General features: G+C 38.5%; 1 pseudogene; it reads right to left on the bottom strand.

Annotated features, from left to right (window-relative positions):
- Nucleotides 1-3,436: 3,436 nt before the first annotated feature.
- On the bottom strand, nt 3,437-4,715 carry LOC113905132 (annotated as a pseudogene).
- Between the last annotated feature and the right edge of the window lie 871 nt (nt 4,716-5,586).

Raw genomic sequence — 5,586 nt, 5'->3', positions numbered from 1 at the left:
ACACATACAAGGCTGTCATATTGTACAGCTCCAGGTGTCATTCACACTATTCTGTGAGCACAGAAATTTAACTATTAGCTGCACTCACATGGTTCAGGTGCTTTTCTGAATGAGTTTATTTAAATGATACTTTTATACATTCAACATCAGAATTATTTAAGAATTACTGATCTTGAGCTTTGGAAGAATTTTTATAAAATGGCTAATTTAAATTTTAAAATACACAGATGAAACAATTATTGATAATCTTCAGATAACACTTCAATATGTTTCCATATTTAGTGCCATTAGTCAAGAAAATTGGAAGAGACAAAATTCTGTGTCTCACTCAAAAATTTTCCCAGCCCCTCATGGGCAGAAAGTGAACCTAACGTCTCTCCTCCTGTTGTCTAACTAAATTTTTGCTCTTTAATCATTTATATGTATCTATTTACATTATGTATCACACACCTTTGTTACACATGCATTAGTAAAATCATGGAGAAGATAGGACATATCTTAAAGTCACGGTTCTTTGAAGGTCAACAACCATACTGATCAACAAAGGCCCCTCCAAAAAAGAATTACTTTTTCAGAGAGGCAAGAATCCTCTCCTCTGGTTATAAGGCTTAAACTATTTTTAAAAATAGTTTAAATTGTGGTATTTTATCATATGTGAAACAGATTGCCAGTCCAGGTTCGATGCATGAGACAGGGTGCTCAGGGCTGGTGCACTGGGATGACCCAGAAGTATGGTATGGGGAGGGATGTGGGAGGGGGTCTCAGGATGGGGAACACATGTACACCTGTGGCAGATTCATGTCAATGTATGGTAAAAAACACTACAATATTTTAAGTAATTAGCCTCCAATTAAAATAAATACATTTTTAAAAATAATAAAATAAAACAAAACAAAACAAATTCTGGTGACTCTTGTTGCCATGGGGCACAAGGACAATCAGCCAGAGAATGGAGTTGATGAAGGAGATGTAGAAGAGAGAGAATGTCCTGAGGGGATACAAGTCCCTGGAGTTCTTTCCTATCCTTCAAGGATAGAAATCCATATTTTCCTTGAGTCAGATATCAGAAGAGCCTTCTGTCGTGGAAAGGTGGTTATGCAACTCTAACCAGGTTTATAAGATCACAGGTGTGATATATAATGGAGTGCCACCAGGGACTGAGGGTATTTTCACTCTTCTGGGAGAAGATGTTTTCAACTCAGAGCATAGCCATGAGAATTATAACCAAACCTGAAATTGGAGGCCCCGTTCTTAACACTAAGGAGTTTCTTGAGCCTTCAGCAGCAACACCACATCTCTGAATGGGTGGAAGGCTGCATCACTTTGCCCAAGCATTATATCAAGGAGCAATAAAAGTCACAGATTAACTGGTTCTCCTTCATAAAAACACAGCAAATTCCAGCATCTTCCCTCACCGATGCTATTTTCACTAAAAGTTGCATTGTGTTATGGCTTGTGCTTCATTCCTCTATAGTTTCCTTTTTACCTCACAACCAGCTACTAATAAGTAATAAAATAAGCAAAGGTAGGCAACAGGAAAGAGACACAGAGAAGTAAATGACATTGATAACCCAAAATAACATGGACTTTCCCTCAATAATCCAAAGCTGCTGATTTGCAAAACTATGATGTATCCCAAAGAGTCCTTTGCTTTTTTAAAAGCTGCAAACTCTACAGTAATTACCTAATCAGTAAGCATGACCCCTGCATTGAGGAGATCTGCAATTTGCAGGCAGAGAAATGAGAAATAGAGTCACTGAAGAAATTCCTTTATTAAGAAATCCTTGCATGTTACTGGATTTTATAGCTCACAGTGAACTTTCATATTCATTGTCTTATATCTTCCAGGAATACTATAAGATAGTTAGAAGAGCATGGTTATTCACTTCCAGTGGATGGGAAAGCTCAGACTCTGAGAGGTCTGTCCTATGGTCAGGCCAAGATTACACTCATGGAATGAGTTAGAGGTGGGACTTCACAAACGAACTCTTTTTTATTAAGTGTCCCTATAGACCGCTCCATTTTTCCCTTGAACATTAGTTAACCCAAGGCTTTTATAAAATTCTTGTAACACAAAATAAAATGCATACAAATCACTCAAAACCAATAGCCTGGAGACTGAATGCTGAAAATATTTTAGCATGCATTTTTTTCCTCACATTTTTGTTGCATAACAGTAATTATTAGCATAAAAGAATGCTAGGCACTTATGTTCTTTATACATATTAATTTATTTAATCATCATAATAATCCTTTAAAGAAGGTATTGTTATTATTGTTATTATCCTTATTTTAGGAATAAAGAAACTGAGGAACAGAAGGGATAGAAAACTTGCTCATTGGTACATTGCTACTGTTTGTGATTCAAGCTTATGCTCTTACAATAATATATAAATACTTCCCACAACAACACACATGTACATACTCACACATATACATATATAAATACATAAATTTTAGATCATGTTCTATAATTCTTTGGACGTTTCCTTTTGTATATATCTATATTTATTGCATATTTTCACATTATTAACATACAATAAAATGTGTATATGTATAGATTTTAGATTTATTGTAGTATCTTGGACTTCTCTTATTAATAAATATTTAATTTGCTTCTACTTTTTCATTATAAATAAAAATGAACATTCTTAAATATAGCCCCCTGTATCCAGCTGATTATTTTCTTAAGATAAATGCTTAGCCCCTGATCAAAGTTTGATGCATTTCCTTCCAACAATTTTTTAAAGAGGGTATTAAATCTTTTATTGATTACACATTATAAAGGATGATACCCAAGCTTCATTCCCATCTATAACTTTATCTGGTACCATAATTCAATTTAGATATATTTCATAGGATGTGCCAACAATCATTAATAACCAAAAAAAAAAACCTCCATGACTTTGTATGGGTGACCCTTTTAATGGTGAACTCCAGGTCACAACACAGTAACTGTCAGTTCAACTACACCAAGGTTCTGAAGACAACAGCTTCTCCACCAAAGCCAGCTGTAGATAAATTTCAAATGGAACTTGGCATCATTCCTGAAGGAATTCTAACATTACACTGTTGGGGTAGTTTACCAAAATGGCTTCAGAGGAGACTACACAGCACATTAAAAAAAAAAAAAAGACATTTATCCAGCATCATGATCAGACTATTACATTTAGCAATCAACAGCATGAGTGTAAAAAAAAAAAATCTACATTAAAACCCTTTGTTGGAATGCTTTACACTTTCCACAGAACAGAAACTAAAATAACCTGTTATACAATTAGTCACAAGTACAGTCCTTGAGTTTTTTGCCCAAACACATGAGTACTGTCTAAAACATGTCTTCTTTGTAGCAGCTAGGCCCTGCTACCACTGTTGGTGGAGTTCGCAAATCTGTTTTAACCTGTAGCTTCCCTGTCACTTCACTGACCCTTCTCTCCTGCTAAGCTTTGTTTCCTAGCAGTAATTAAAACCTTCGGCCACTGCCATAGCTACTGCTGCTGCTGGAACCACCATAGCCACCTTGGTTTTGTGCTTTGGCAAAGTATTGGCCTCCACCACCATAGGGGCCAGAACTTCTCCAAAGGTTCCTCCTTTCATGGGTCCAAAATTGGAAGATTGATTGCTGTAATTGCCAAAATATTTGTAGCTTCCGCCACCTCCGAAATTGCTTCCATCATTACCAAATCCATCATAACCATCTCCACTGCCACCATATCCACCACCACCATGGCTGCCACCAAAGCCATCTTGACCACTGAAGTTTCCTCCACAACCAAAGCTGTCATTCCCACCAAAACCACCTCCATGACCACCACCAAAGTTTCCAGAACTACTTCGACCTCTCTGGCTGGATGAAGCACTAGCCATCTCTTGCTTCAGTTCAGTTCAGTTCAGTCACTCAGTCATGTCTGACTTTTGCGAAACCATGAATCGCAGCATGCCAGGCCTCCCTGTCCATCACCAACTCCTGGAGTTCACCCAAACTCATGTCCATTGAGTCGGCGATGCCATCCAGCCATCTCATCCTCTGTCATCCCTTTCTCCTCCTGCCCCCAATCCCTCTCAGTATCAGGGTCTTTTCCAATGACTCAACTCTTTGCATCAGGTGGCCAAAGTATTGGAGTTTCAGCTTCGACATCAGTCCTTACAATGAACACCCAGGACCGATCTCCTTTAGGATGGACTGGTTGGATCTCCTTGCAGTCCAAGGGACTCTCAAGAGTCTTCTCCAACACCACAGTTCAAAAGCATCAATTCTTCAGGGCTCAGCTTAGGGCTTTTCTCACTTCACAATTGTGGCCATTAACAGTGTAGTATTTTCTGAATGACAGTCTTGTCTATGGAGTCATGGTCATCAAAGGTTACAAAAGCAAAGGCTCTCTTTTTGCCACTGCCTCAGTCAATCATGATTTCAATCACTTCAGTTTTCTTATACCCTTCAAAATAATCTCTCAGGTAATGTTCTTCCTGTCTTCTTTAATGCCACCAATAAAAATCTTTTTCACAGTTAAGTGGGCACCAGGTCTTTGGGAACCTTCTCTCGAGACATACCTCTTTGGTTCCACAACTCTTCCGTCCACCTTGTGTGGCCTTGCATTCATGGCTATATTCACCTTCTCCACCGTGGCGTATGTGACAAACCTGAAGCCTCTGGAGTGCTTGGTGTTTGGATCCCTCATTACCACACAGTCTATGACCATTCTCCATTGCTCAAAATGGCTCCTCAAACTCTCATTGGTTGTTTCAAAGCTCAGTCCTCCAATGAAGAGCTTCCACAGCTGTTTGGACTCTTTGGGAGACTCTGACTTAGACGTGATGGCAGTGGACGGGGGGGAGAGACTTCAATGATGCTTTCCCGGCTGCCTCCACAAGCAGAAAAGCACCTTCCATAATTTTTATTTGCCTTTATACATGGTTGAGATCAAACTGTACCCCGAATTTTATATCCTACTTTTTAACTTACCAACGTTTTATAATAATCATTTTTCCATTTTATTTAAAAATTCTATGTGTTAATACAACAAAAGCTAAACAATAAAAAGACAGTAAAGGAGGCAATGAGACATGAAAAGAAGGTGTCTATGACAGTGACTTGCTCCCAGTTTTGCTCCCTCAAATCTGTCCTCCACACCACAGCTAGTTTTCTCTCTAATGTTAAGGCTATCATGATATTCCTTTGCTTACAATTCCCAGTGGCTCCTACTTCCTATAGACATCCTAGTTCCTTTGCAGGGCACACCATGTGCCATATGAGCCAGCTATACTTCAGGCTTGGAGGCCTTGAAGAAACCTTTAAGGCTCCCTCCCACATTCCCATACCCTAGTTTTTTTTTTGTTTTTCTTAATTGAGGTTTAATTGGAATATAACATTATATTAGTTCCATGTATACAAAGTAGTGATTGAATATTTTTATATATTTCAAAATGATCACCATAATAAGTCTAATTAACATTCAACACTGCATACAGTTTAAAAGGGCTTCCCTGGTGGTTCATCTGGGAAAGAATCTGCCTGCAATACAGGAGACCTAGGTTCCATCCCTTCGTTGGAAAGAGCTCCTGGAGAAGGGAAAGGCTACCCACTCT

This window comes from Bos indicus x Bos taurus, chromosome 15, assembly GCF_003369695.1.
Source record: "Bos indicus x Bos taurus breed Angus x Brahman F1 hybrid chromosome 15, Bos_hybrid_MaternalHap_v2.0, whole genome shotgun sequence".
Classification (NCBI taxonomy): Eukaryota; Metazoa; Chordata; class Mammalia; order Artiodactyla; family Bovidae; genus Bos; species Bos indicus x Bos taurus.
This window is presented reverse-complemented; position numbering and strand designations above follow the sequence as displayed.